Here is a 15652-nt window from a genome sequence, read left to right as displayed (position 1 = left end):
ACTAAAAACAAAAAAGAATCCGAACAAAAATGTTGATCAGAAAAGCATGATTTTGACAATGTGGAGCGATGAGAAGGGGGAGAGTTAATGGGGGGTTAAAAAAAAATATTTTGACATAAAAATAAAGTCCTTTATAATAGATTTTTTTCAATTAAACACAGCTTAGCCTTATTGATTGATAGCATATCGTTTTCTAAAAGAGCTTAACCGCGTTATACAATTGTTGTAAGCGCGTATACGTTATATAAATATGAACATATATTATTTGTACGTATGTGTAAATAAAATATCCCTTTAGCTATATCGTATATTAAAATCCGTTGCACATACGTAATGTACATTTCTACAATATACATCCACACATACATATATGTATATTATTTATATTGTTTTTTTATATTTTATTTTGTTTTTATCATTTTATTGATATGTGTATAAAACGATTCACTTTTTCATGAATTAATTCAACAGGACTTTATCTATTTAAACGGATGTATAAAATGCATATATACATATGTGTGTGTAGATATGTTTAAATCTTTTTTCATATTAAATGTTGAAGCATAAAAATATCTTAAATATTATTTAAAGTTCAATAGTGATATACGTATATAAAGGAATTGTTCATAGCAATATAACTATGTACAATATTAATAGGGGATATGTTCGGACAATGATTCTATAAATGAGATGTAACTGTGCAAGTATATGTATGTTATAGGTGAATTCACAATTACATGATGACAATGAATTCATTTACAGTTAGTTGTATAAAGAAAATAAATTGTATTAGAATTATTTTTCACTATATTTTTATATATACCCACATTGGACATCATTGGACATTGGGTTCCCAACATACATATGTGTACATTCATATACAAGGATATATTGTATTATTAAAGATCTTGAAATCAATTAAAGCGTATAAGGATAAAGGATTTTATAAAGGAGAACTAATAATTTTCTCCTGTTTTTTTTTTTAATTTTATTTCGAATTTAAAATTAATTAAACATATAAAATTTTTCTGTATATTAAATTATGTGGAATTTATCCAAAATATAATATGCTCTACTATAAATAATATTATTTACATTCAACTATTAATATGTTAAAGAAGTTTTCGTCCGGTGAAATATTAATAATACAATTAAACAGCTTAGTAATTAAAAAAATTTCTGAGACAAATACGTATAGTGATTCAAATTTAAGATTTGATTCGAAAATGAATAACATGATAAAAATAAAAAAGAAATATTCATATTGGTTGGACAAAAATCATTGCTGCTATATTTAAGGATCCTAATATTTAAGGATCGAGACGATCGGAGACAGGATTTAATAATTATGGTGGATAAACAGGCGAAAGTGTATAACCATTGAACTGATTTTCTTTATATTCTTCTGTTATGACATAGGAGTGTGTCTAGAGATTTGGCGAAGATGTAAACTAATCCGTTTCCAAAGCACTTGAAAAGGTTGAAAAGACATCATTGAAACAAAGAAGAAATATTAAACGGTTTTCGGACGTTAAGTGCCTTTTATTGTAAAAAATAAAAAAAAAAATAAAAATTCTGGGGAATTTCTTTTTGCTGGTGAAGTGATGACTGCAAGCAGTTCTTGCGAAAACATATGACGGAAAGCCTTAGTTATACTTAGGAAGATTTGAAATTCTGATTGATGAAATAAAGGAGGCACTTATTAATTATACAATCATTTTGCTTCGCCGAACTTCAGAAATTGCTCTAGTTCACAAGGAAGTCCTGCTGATAATAGCTAACTATCAGATGAATAACATATAATTATATTGACATACAATCTGTAATATCATGCAAAACAGGAAATTAAACTTAGTTATTGAATAATTGATTAAAATTTAAAAAAAGGCAATCTATTTTTAGATTTCTTCGTATAAAAATCAAATATTTTTACACCGATACCTATGTGATTTTAAGATTTATACACAAAAATCCAGGAAACATATTTGTTTTGTAATTAATTAAGATTGAATTTCATGATATTTTTAAATTTTTTTTTTTTCAGTTCTTAATTTTATCCGTATAACAAAGTCTAATTATTACAAACAACGTAGAGATTTTAAATAAAAAAATATTTTAAAAAATTCCATGTATACTTTGTATTTTACTATACTCATTTTATTTGCAAATTATTAAATTGCAATGCATTTTTATACTCTCATTTTTATACTCTCTTTCTCAAAAGAGAATAAAAAATAATGTTGCAGATTCTACATGTTACAGAAAAATAAAATCGGCTAAACGACTGTAAACTTTAAAGGGGAAAATTTCTTTATTATTTTCTTATCATATTTTGTGGGACCTTTTGTTTAAAAAAAAAAATAATATGTATGTAAATAGATATACACACATGTATATTATAACATATATATATATAAATGAATGTGTATATATTTTTTTTATTTTTTTTTTTTATTTTTTATTGTAAGCGTTTGCGTTAAAATCAGAAAAACAACCAATAGCAATAAAGAAAATTATAAATCTTATAATAAAAGTCCTTATATTATAGGATAAATTATTATTTGTTAGAGTAGTTTAATCAAAATGTTTAAACGATTTAGACGTTTGATATTATAAATTCAGCGGATTCATTATTTGTATAATATTGAAAATTATATATAAAATTTAATAAATATTATTTTTGATTTATTTTGAGGGTATATAATATTTTTAGGACTATTTTTGTAATTATCGTGTATAACTATAATTATAAATATGTAGATATTGGGAAAAAAATCTAATTACTGGAGTTTGTTGCATATTTTTAGGCTCATTTTTTTTTCTAAATATTTTCAAAGTACGTACTGTGATTTCATTGCGATTTGACTTATTTAATTCGATATTTGCAACTTAAAAATTTATAAATTAAAATATTAAATAAAATTTTATAATGGTATATTGTTTTAGGAAAAAGGAGGAAATTTTAAAGGTATTTTGTTTAACATAGAGAAAAATCTTAATTAACGTATACGTTTCAATTAAGATTAAGTTCGATTGCAAATTATCATGGAGATTATCTCAATCCTTTATGAAAATGGCGTTAATAATTTACGATTACTAAATATATTTAGGTTTATTACGAGTATCAAATATTTGAAATAAGGTTCGCTATACCTAAAATATAATCCAAATATAAAATAGGTTAAATAGGTTAACCGAATGTATAAAAAATTTGTATATAATGTAGTTTTGTATAGTGGCACTCGCCTGAAAATGGTCAATAAGTTAAAATTGTTTTCATTATAGGTTTTTAATTAGGATCTTGAAATTTTTTTAATGTAGAAATAATTAAAAAGCATTTATTTTTTAAGATACTTACTACTACTACTACTACAATTTCTACTTTGAGTAAAAATATTACAAGTTATCAAATATTTTATTTACAAAACAGAAATATGATCTTCGAAATGGTTTATACCCACTTTAGATATGCGTTGTTTTTCCAGTGCAGGGTAAAAATTGTTACAGTCATTGGTTTTGAAAGCACATATAGTTAATTAGAAAAGCTTTACTTGGGAGTTATGTATAAAGATTTTAAAACATGTGCCGGAATAAATTAGTGCAAATATTACTCTTAACCATATAAGGGGGACTAGTTATAAAATTTGGAGTAAATTTGATGGTTATCAAACCTTAAAAGCGGACATATTAAATTAATTATATATGTGCTCATAAATTTCGATATACTTACTTGATACACCGAAAATATAAAATTCACCGAAAATATAATTTTGAATTAAAAGTATGTAATTTTCATATGATTACATGATGACATTTTTTTTTTACAAATTCAAAAATTTTGTACACTTATGTAAACAATTACAATTTATCGTATTAAATTTGAAATATTTACGTACATGTTTTGGAATCACATTATTTTAAAAATATAATCAAAATATTTAACAATTGTTTTGCCATAGGAAAGGTGAAGAGTTCAAATATATTTTTAGCAATTACTTCATTACACAATAAACAACAACAACTACGGATGCCTATATTTTTATTAATAAGAATTATAATTCTAATATTATTGAATTACTACAATTAATATTATTTAATTTCAATAGCCAACTACATACATACAAAAATACTTATAGCTTTCATAAATTTTTCATAGAATTATTTCAAATTCTCTCTAAAATATCCTTAATTTCCTTTCTACATACACATATACAAAATATATATATTTATATTATATTCAATTAAATCTTAAATTTATCACTTTTTTAAATTAAAATTCTTATTTTATTTTCATTTTTCGTTGTTTAATTCTTTACCACTTATTCACATTTCGCATATACATATATATTTTCTTTAAGGACATCTGGGACTAAAAAATTTTTCATTATTTATACATATATATATATATATATATATACGATTTTACATTATCATTTTGTTTATTCAGACATAATCTTTACATAATAATATTATGTAGATATGTATGTATGTATGTATGCATATAGATAAAGTGTTCAATACATTCTTGAACAAGGAATTATTTATTAAGGTTTTTAGACCATTAAAATTTTTTTTAATAATCATCATTATTTTAAACGCTTATCAAGGGGGCCAAACAAAAAATATGTCAAACCAATTTAAATCTATTATTATTAAAATTATATAAGGAAAGCAAAGGAAAAATTATTTTTTCATTTTTTTTTTTATTATTGTTATTTTATTTAAAATAATAATTCTTAAACTTAATCTTAATGATATCAGGAAAGGAAAACAATTTAACAAATAAAAAAAATACAAAGAAGGCATGAAAGTGGAACAGAAAAAAATTCTTTTAATAACTTTATATTTTTCTTCGTTTTTTTTTTTTGTACAAGGACACGTCTGTTTTTTTACTATAGAAACATACGTATATGTACATCATAATATCCAATCATTTACTCAATAAAATTCGCGTTATCACCAACAAACCAATTTCTTTTTTTTTTTTTTATTTTCTTTTCCTTTAAAAATAATCACAATAACATAAAAAAAAAATAAAAAAATCCAACCTCTCTCTTTTGATATCTCTCTGTCTCTCTATATATATACATATGCTCTGTAACTGTAATGTGTTATATATACTCTCTTAAAAGATATTATGGGGTTTGGGCGGTCCATAGACTATTATTTTACAATTCATTTGACAACTTAATGATACCAAGAGTTGGGCTTATTAAAAAAAAAAAACAACGAAACAAATAAAAATAATAAGAAGAAAAAAAGAGAAAGGAAGAAGAGAAAATGAGATTTTATCTAATCAGAAAAGAAAAAAAAATAAAAAAATAAAAATAATAAAAAACAAAAAAGAAAATAATGAAAACATTTTCCCTTAAAAAATAACTTTTAAAATTTTTTTTCTTTTTTGGAATCAGTTTCCTTTTGTATGCGTCGCATCACAGTGTACACTGTGTGTTTCGAAATCCCTTCCTCTCAATTAACCCCACCATATCACATTCCATATAAAATGTGTACTCTTGTACAGATTATTGTTGTTCTAATCAATGTTCATTGTAATTTTCATTCACTGTTACAATTGTGCGGATTACTGTAAAGATTTTCTTGTTTTGCTTTTATTAAAAATTTTTATTGACTTTAAGTTATTTTTAAAGTAAACATTATTTAAGTGACAAGATAAAATATACTTGGTGTACATGCAATATTAAGAGGTATGATTGTTAACAGAATCACTGATAAACAAAAAAAAAATATTGTAACTTTAAATATTCATTTATAATACAAAAATTATGGTATGAGAAATTCACAATTACTTAAACTGAAATAATTGACAGTGAAACAATTCAGAGTCAGAAACCAAAACAAAATCAGACAAGTTTGAAGAAATGAAAAATTAATGACTGAAATTTTTTTAAGTATTTTATTAAAATTATTATATTAGGTAGGCATATTTAAATAATATTGCATAATTTTTGGCTCAAACAAGTTAGTATGCTTACTTAAGCCGAATTTGAGTTAAATCAACATGCATAATTTTCGGATGAAAATAGTGTGTATTACGTATGAGTGTGTTCTTAAGGCGAATTTGAGTTAAGTTAACATTTAATTGTGTTAAAATTGGATTAGTATGAGCCGGAAAGGTTATATATGATATATATTGAGGTTATTATGAAAATTGTTTAGTATATTGCCTAAACAGAAAGCGAATATAATTATTGTTGACTGATTATAAATAAGTTACTAAGCTACTAACAATTTCTTTATGATAATTATTAAAATTAACTTATAGTATTGAGTTCAAAATCGATTATACTACCGAAGTTATACAATTTATGTTTGAAAACTTTGGAAATTCAAGTATTAAAAGCTACGTAAATTCTTCACGAATTTTGGGCCGAAATATTTTTTTTAACATTTTTGTTTTCTGTAATATTTCTGTAATGAATTCTAATATTTACATTTTAATTTTAATTGACTTTTACTCAACAGCTCTTGAATTTTATACAAGTATTTACAACATATTATTATATTTATGACAAATAGATAAATGTAAAATTACACCATAATAAATAGTAACAGTAATTAAGATATTTTCACCATATGGTTATTAATATTTTGTATGTATAATAACCATTTATTTTTGTTCCGTTGTATGTATATAAGAAAATAATAAACACACGCTTTTAAACCACAATCTAATCAGAATTTTTCTTCTTAGAAATATATACTATGTATATACTCATACAGTTCAAAGGGAATTACACTGTATGCCTTTTAAAATATGGAAGAGGGAGAAATTGAAGAATCAGAAAAAGAATTAAGCATTAAAAACATATTGCAAAAGATAAACCATTAAAAGGCCAACTTAAATGTTTTAAAAACAACTTGTAACATAATCCCAGTTGTCATACCAAGAAAACCAAAAAAAAAAGTAAAATAAAATTTTTAAAAAAAGGATATACATTTACTTATAATGTGTGTTACATACTGACATATTCACATATATAACATGTATAACAATTATACCAACATTAAAATGCTATTCTTACATATTATTCATATATATATATATATATATATATATATTGCAGAAGGTGAAAGTTTAAGTAAAAAATAAAAATTATATCCTTAATATCCTTTAATTTTTATGAAAGTAAATTGAATTTTCCCTTTAAGTTTTCCGGTTATTTTTCTAATTTTGTTTTGGTTTTTTTTTTTGTGTGTATATAATAACAGCGTATATGTAACAGCGATAATAAGGAAACAAAAAAAAAAGTCATAATCGTTTTCGCCTTTAATATCCCAGAAAATTGTCTTTAATTTGAAACAATTTTCTTTTTTTTTTTTTTACGTTCTACGAAGGACACAAGGAATACGACTAAAAAATGACACAAACAATTATTTTTAAGAGGGGAGAATTAAACTAAAATACAAAAAAAAACAACATTCCTTTCTTCTTATACACAATAATGGAATGATTTTGAATGGTTGAGAAAATATTCGCGAAACATCTTCTATTTTCAAGGACCACATACTTTTAAATGTATATAAATAGTATGAAGGATAATAACAATTATATTAATGTTTTGATTGTGTAATTGATGAAAATGTTTAGAAGAAAAATTTGTTAATATTATTAAGACTTTTAGGTCTCTGTTTTTTTTTTTGTTTAATTTTCTGTGTTTTTGTTTACAATAGCATTCAAACATTAGTCCGTGCGAATTGAAAAGAATAATAGATTATTGAAGGGGCTTGTAATATTATAAAATTAAATTTTATTATTATCTATTAAATTTTTGGTATATTTTTTCTAATTATTTTAATTTTTAGAAAATAAAATTAATTAATTAATAAAACGAAATTTAAAATTAAAATTTGTTTACTTTTCCTGTAAAATTTCTATTACTAGCTGTTTTTCTAGGAATTTGTATAATTTTTTTTGCCAAATTTTTCATTATGATTGGTTTTAAATATTCTTAGAATTTTAATTATGTTCTTCATACTTAAATTAATTGTAGTCTTGGTATACGATAACAGAGGAGAAAAAATTACTATACTGATGCAGTATCCAAATTAGCCAATAATATTATATTTTATTTTAAAATTTAAATTGAAGAAAAACTTTATTGAATATTTATAATGAGAAATGGATCAATTGTTTCAATCAGGAATTCGAATCAGAATAATTTTTAGAAACTACACACATTTCTTACGACAACATACATCATCATCCAATTTGGGAAGCTGTGCTTCGTCAAAACAATCACTTGTGTGGGTAGATTTCCATTACCAACACGATTGCGTCCCTGTTTAACCTAAGCACATCGGGTGTTGTCTAATTATTTTAATCATCAAATATAATCAAAAATTATTATTATAATAAGTAATAAAAAATTTTATACCTGAAGATTCTGCAAAATTTAACTGGCAAATAACGATTTCACTAAAAAATTAATTTTTTTTTTTAAATTTATTTTTATTTTCTGAACATTAATTCTAATGATTGCTAATCCAGCTATCAAGGGCCTGCTAGATCATCGCTTTTGACACTCTAAAGCAAAACTCAGGCTCAACAAATGGCGTTACCGCACTTTTACAATTCAGCTCATCAGCTAACATCAGTGTTAAGCTACTGTACTTAACCAGAGTTCCAAGGATATCGACGAACTCCCTAATCAGATTTGATATTATCACGTCATATTCACTCCAGCTGTAACCTCCAATTTTCCAGACGCGCCTTTCCGGCATACCCAAGGCGTAGACCCGCATCGCATTCCTACTTCTTGGACCAAAATTCATAGAAAACAGAAAGACCTGTAGCCCGTCGAAAACTGCCAAATCCAAAGATGATCCGTCAATAATATTGCACACCAAGCGAGTTGAGCATAACATCTTTTTTTTTTTTGGAAAATTGTATTCTCTTTTCTTTACTCTTTAAAGGAACTGTATTCCATATTTTAAAATTGTTCAAGCGGAATTAAAGACTTATTATAAATGAGAGAGAATATTTATAATAAATGTGAATAATCAAATAAAATTCCAGAGAATTGGGAACCAAGAATGGATTTCTTAAATATTTAATTTAAAAATTTTAAAGAGGGATTATAAATTTAATATACATACATATACATACATACATATGTGTAATCATTATATTTTTATATAATCGAAAACTGTAAATGTTTTTTTCTTGTACAAAAATTTCATTAACTTTTTAACTTCATTAATCAGAACTACATAAGAGATCCTTTTCTAATTACATGATTTTACTCATCAACTTAATAATACAAAAGGTTTCAAATAAACATAATTATATATTCTCATGTTTTGTATAGTATACGTATATATATACATACAAACAGATTTTATAATAATAAACACAATATTGGATTTCGAATTTAAAAAAAAAAAAAAAACAAAAAAATTCGAAAAAATGAAAGAAAACAAAACTAATTTTTAAGCAATAAAAAACGAAATATAACATCAATCCTTTCTCATTTCTAATTTCCCTTTATCCTTATATAATATTTCAACATCTTTTCCTCGTAAATTCATCTACATCGCATATGCACTATAATAATATGTTCCAAACTGTATAAATGAGTATGTGCTCATTGAGAGTTTTTTTTTTTTCTATAGTATAAAGCAATATAAAATAAACTGATATGAAAGCGAGAATATTATATTATAGCGCTTTATAGTAGAGACTAGAGAGACTAAGATGTATCGAAAATAAAAAAAAAGAGTAAATATTGAGAGAAAAGAGGAAGAGAAGAAATTACAAGTTCTTGCATTCTAGTTTTCTTTTTTTATTTCAATACCGTTATTCTATATACGTTCTTTTTCATTTCTCGTACTAAATTGGTATGTACATATATGAAAATTTCAACGAGGGGGTACATATCAGCATCACTTTCAAAGTATACCCTCCTCTGTATACGTTCTATAAATAAAATAATTGTAAATATATTAATACCAGATATGAATATTGTCTATATAATATGTACTCGTAAGTCGTATATGTATATATATTTATTTATATATAATAAACTTGTGTCAAAAAGACTCCCAGTTGTAATATGTAATGTAGTTTTCCACTTCAATAGATTTTTCCTTATACTATGCCATTTATCTTTTTCATTGGGTAATTTTTCCGGGTTAAGTTTAACTTTATTTTATTGCAGACACTTTAATACCCTTGATTCATTTTCGATAAAGGCAACAGTATATTAAAAAAAAAAAAAAAGTAGAAAGTTATTTCTTTTTTTTTCTGCTTTCTATACTTCTTTTCTAATACTCTATACTAGTGTTATATTTATAAAAGTATTATATTATTATATTATGAATGGTATATTGTACTTAAATTAGAATTGAATTTTAATATAAATAGCTAGTATATTTAAGTAAGATGAAAATAAAATTATAGAGTAACTTTTTTACAATCGTTTTATAAAAGATTTTATGCAAGTGCGTTTTTAAAGTGCTTATTGGTTTAGAAATCAAATAGAAATGTGGATTGTATAGGGGATTTTAACGGCGGGTTTTAGCTATTGTAAAATAAATACTTATTCTCATACTCTTCTTAAAACATCAAAAAGGGCAAGATTTTTCTAATTAAATTCTTTATATTGACGGCTAAAAATATGTAGTTTTCAATACAGTAGACATTTTTAAACTATTAGTTTAAATTATCGTCCTTTTGAGTCAATAATGTATAGAGATTATCTCACTTTCTATATTAGTAACTGAGTTAGTTAGGTTAGGTTAGTAAGGCTCGTTGTGATGCCGCCGGATCCCCCCTCTTTCCCTCACTAGAACCAGCCCGAGCTCCTCAAAAACCGGCCAAGATCCCTAGCATTTACATTCGCTAGGTCCGTAGCCCGCTCAAAAAAGTGGGACCCAAGAAACCTCCGACTGGAGTAGTACGCCAACGCCAACGCCGGACATGAGCATAGCGGGTGGGTCACCGTTTCCTCGTCCTCCTCGTACAGAGATCATCAGAGATGGGGCGGCCCATCCACCTGGCATGATCGCCAATCAGACAGTGTTCAGTTAAAAACCGTATCACCGCGCCAATATCCTCCCGTCGGAGAGATATTAGATTCCTTGTGCGACGCAAGTCTAGCTTTGGCCACAACTTCCTTTCCGCGTTACACGTAGTTCCATTCTATTCCGTCATGTTTGGATCCATACGTGTAGAAATGGACGGAGCCATCCCTGACAGCATCTCGCCTGCTTTGCCTCGGCAGGACTGATGCTCCGAAATTCCTTACGAATGAAAGCACGGGAGGAACCAAATCAATTGACCAACCAACCAACTGAGTTAGTTAAAATATGAAGCAATTTAAATCCAATTCAGTTTCAGATCTGACAAAACGAAATTTATCGCGGCATGCAAATTACGTACTAAATTTATTAACAATTATTCTTCAAATATCTTAATATTTTGCTGAATAACTTCATTAAATAAGTCAATGTTTTTGTTATTGGATTTCATAAAAAAAAAAAAGACAAAAAATAATCAAACTCTTATTCGAATTTAAAGTCAATATATGAGCGGGAAGAGACAAAAAGAACATATGGGGTGGAGAGGATTAAAGGAACAGAACAGTATATAAAAAAAAATTGTGTTATTTCTTCTCAATATTTATTTTTGTTAAAAGTGAAATTTTTGCTCTTAATAATATTCTTTATCCGTTCTCTCTCTTCTTTAACAAAAAAACTATTATACATAGTTTGTACGTAATACGAGTAGTCGTAAATGACAACGAATAATATTTTTTTGTATATATGTATATATATATACATATATGGAAGTATTAAAATGACGATGTATCAAGGTCTCGAGATGAGAAAATGTCATTTTAATAATCCTTTAATTTATATTTTTGGAAGATATGTTCATACTCGGATATTATTATATGAAACGTAAGTAATTTAAAGAATAATTAAACTACATGTATGTACATATGTTAAGTGTGCATATATACTTAATACATATACTTACATATTATAATTTATAATTGAAATTTATTTAAAATATCTTAAATAAATTGAAAATGTACATACATACATATAAATTAAAATGTATATTTATTATAATTTTCCCATTTTGTTATATGTATGTGAACATATTTATGTTATTTATTTATGATTTATATCATATGTGTTATATGTATATACAAGTATAGGTTATGATATACAAAAAAAAAAATTAAGAAAATCAATAATGACCTTAAATGACCTTGTGATTTTATATATACACATTTCACATACTAATGTTTAATTATTTGAATATTAAGAAAAATTCATTGCATTCGACCGGAAATAACATAATTATTTACATTTGTATTTATGTATATATTAATTCATTTAAACAATTCACAATTATTTAGATGTCCTTGAGATTATTAAGTTGACATTTTATGTACATAATTGATTTTCGAAAAAAAAAACAAAAAAATCCTTGAATTTTAATCCTTTTTTTCCTAATTCTTCTTTCTATTTGTTTAGAATTTAAATATTTAATAAGAATCTATATATGCATACTTTGAATAATTTAAGTTTAAATTAAAGAAGTTTTGGTATTGTATTCGAAATTTTGCATAATTGTCTCTTTCTCTACAGTGCTTTTCAAATATTGTGCACATCATATAATCTAGATGGTTTTCGGATTATATTTTTAATTAGACAACTATTTGTTTCAATGTTAAATTTAATATGATTTCGTTAGCTTTTTAGGAGTGCTGAATTAATTTTCGGTATCCTTTGTGGCAGTGTGTAACTGTTTTGAGAAATTCAATAAAGTATAGGTAGGCGCAACCAGTGGAGGGGGATAACAAATCTCTCCTTGACTCGGAACCCTTCTGCGGAATCGGACCACATACTGTTCACTGAGAACTAAAAAAAGAAATTAGAGAAGAAGCTTCGGAGCGCTGGATGAGGCTTCCCGGAGCTGCGGCAGGCCAAGGAGCTTCTAGGAGATTATGACCAAAAGTAACTTAAGAAGATTATAGAATTTTGCAAAAATCAGGTGAGGATTCTCACTAGATTCTTGTCTTTGCACTATAGACTTAGGCGGCACTCTACTCGTGAAATATTGGCATATTTTGCTTTATCGCAGCAGAGTCGCAAGTTGCTCGAGTTCATCAGGATGGTAGATCAAGCGGATGCTATAGTACATGTTTCGCCCTCAGAGGGAGGCACAATAGATTTTTATACGTGGTCGTGGTGGACTGTTGCTCAGGTTCTATAAATCCGCAAAATCAACGCGATCTCTTTTCAATTCGATAATTTTGTAATGTGTGTTGCGTTTCGTGACAATTCCTTATAATAGTTCCTGCATTTGTACTTTTTCAATTTATTGAAATTAATTTAATAATTTAATTTAAAGCATTTAAAATTCTAAAAATTAATCATATTTATTTGATTAAATATTTCAATAAAAGCAAAATAAGAATTCATTAAATTTCTTAATATTTAAAAAAAAAATTAATTCTTATAAAATTTAAATGAAATTTCCTGATTATAACTAAATTAGAAAAAAAAAATCTTCTCGTCTACCATACGAAAAAATTTAATAATTCGTAATTTAAATAAAATTTTTCTTTTTTAAATTCTTAAATAATCTTTTTAATATTATCCCCTAAAATTATATTGTAAAAAATAAAATTTTCTATTTCATCTTAAAAAAAAAATTTCTTTCAATTTATTATAAAGGAAATCTTTTTTTTTTTTTCGTCTTCCGAAAACATTTTTTAAAGCTTAAAATATAATTGAAATCAAATTTGAAAAGTTCTTGTCTGCTCATTTCAATTCAGACTCTTTCTTGTCTATTTTTTTACAAAATTCTATTTATTATTAATGTTTGTGTGAGTATATTTAACATTATATATGTATGTATGTATGTACACAAATATTGATAACAAAACATTAAATATCCTTTTTTTTTTCTAAATATATTATTTTGTATGTACGTTCGTATATGAGCATAAATATTTGAATGCGTACATATTTTACAGTTATAAAATCTTATTGTTGTTACAAATACGTCTATTTTGCATATAGGAATTTTATTTAGAGTTTTTTTTTGACATACATAATACATTATATCCTTCATATTTTAACAATAAATCGAATTTTGAATACAATATACGAGTATTTATAAGGTCCAGAAAATTTAATATTTATATTGATATCACATTTTATACACATACATGCTTAAATACATACATTGCTATACAAAGGTACAACAAAATATCAATTTTAAATTTCAGCCACAACAATACATTAATTTTTTTTTCTCTAAATTTTAGATAGAAAATAACAAAAAAAAAAGAAAAAAAAATATGACGGTAGATTTTTTTTTATTGATAACATTATTTGACTGATATATGCTTATTTTTTTTCATATTATTCTTATTCTTAAATATGGGACGAAAAAAAGGTAATAAAGGAGGATTAAACCAACGGTTTGTAAAGCAGCACTTTTCTCTTGAGTAAATGAAAATACTGTTTTTAAAAAGAATCTACTACATTATTAAAATTATATACTTACATTCGTATGCATATCAAAATATTTCAAAAATTGCATATATTTAGGATGATGCAAAAAAAAAAAAACATTTAAAGAGGCGTTAACATAATGCTCGAATTTAAGGGTTAATTGCGTTACCAAAAATAATTACATTTTCTTATGGCATGGAACTTACCCTTAGCTTTCTGCATTTATAGAAATTTGGAATTCAGTGTGGTAATTTAAGGTGCCGAAAGTTCAAATTCGAGAAGTGATAACTTGAGAGGGAGTGCTTCTAATGAAATAAAAGCTGCTAAAGTTTCGAACTCCTAAAACTTACTGTCCAGGACAAAAACGATATAAAAAAATTGAAAAAAAAACGGTACGGCCAATTTTAGTAGCCATTTTGTGTTTTTAATATTCAATTATGCTGTGCCGCGGTACAAGAAACCAGACACTACGTATTTTTCTGCGTTTACAAAATTTGAAAAATGTTAATGGTTTCTTTAAAATAAATAGTCAAAAAATTGTATTTTCAGGTCTGTAAGGGGTTTTAGCTTTTGAAGAAGTGGGGAAGGGGGAGGGGGAGAGGAAGATACGTAAAATACCTTCTACGGAAATAAATTTCTAGTAAAGATCTATTCACATATAAAATTTCATTCTATTCTATCTTCAAGGGTATAGAAGTTGTGTAAACGTATTCACAGAAGAACGGACAGAGTGAAATTAATAAACACTTTTTTTTCAAATTTTTTTTTGGAAAAGTGCTTAAAAATATGGGGAAAATTAAAAAATTAAAATATTTATACTCATACACAATTCGATGCAAAAAATTTCAATTGTATATTTTGAATTTTTATATGTCAATGGAATTCTTTGAAACCCGGACGTATAACCGTATTACCATCATCACACCAGCTTTGATTATGGTGGTACCTATAGTAATTCTGAAAATTATGAGTGTACGTGCTGGCTGCTGTATTGTCGTCCTATATTTGCTTCATATATTTTCTTGGAATTTTTCTTGGAACATTTTTTATTTTGTGAGTTATTAAAGAAGAAGAAAGAACTTTAAAATAATTTTATTGATTATAATGACAGTACTTGAATTTTTAATAAATAATTTCAAATTATTATATGTAA

This window comes from Condylostylus longicornis, unplaced genomic scaffold (assembly GCF_029603195.1).
Source record: "Condylostylus longicornis isolate FDR11 unplaced genomic scaffold, ASM2960319v2 ptg000063l, whole genome shotgun sequence".
In the NCBI taxonomy this organism is placed as follows: Eukaryota; Metazoa; Arthropoda; class Insecta; order Diptera; family Dolichopodidae; genus Condylostylus; species Condylostylus longicornis.
This window is presented reverse-complemented; position numbering follows the sequence as displayed.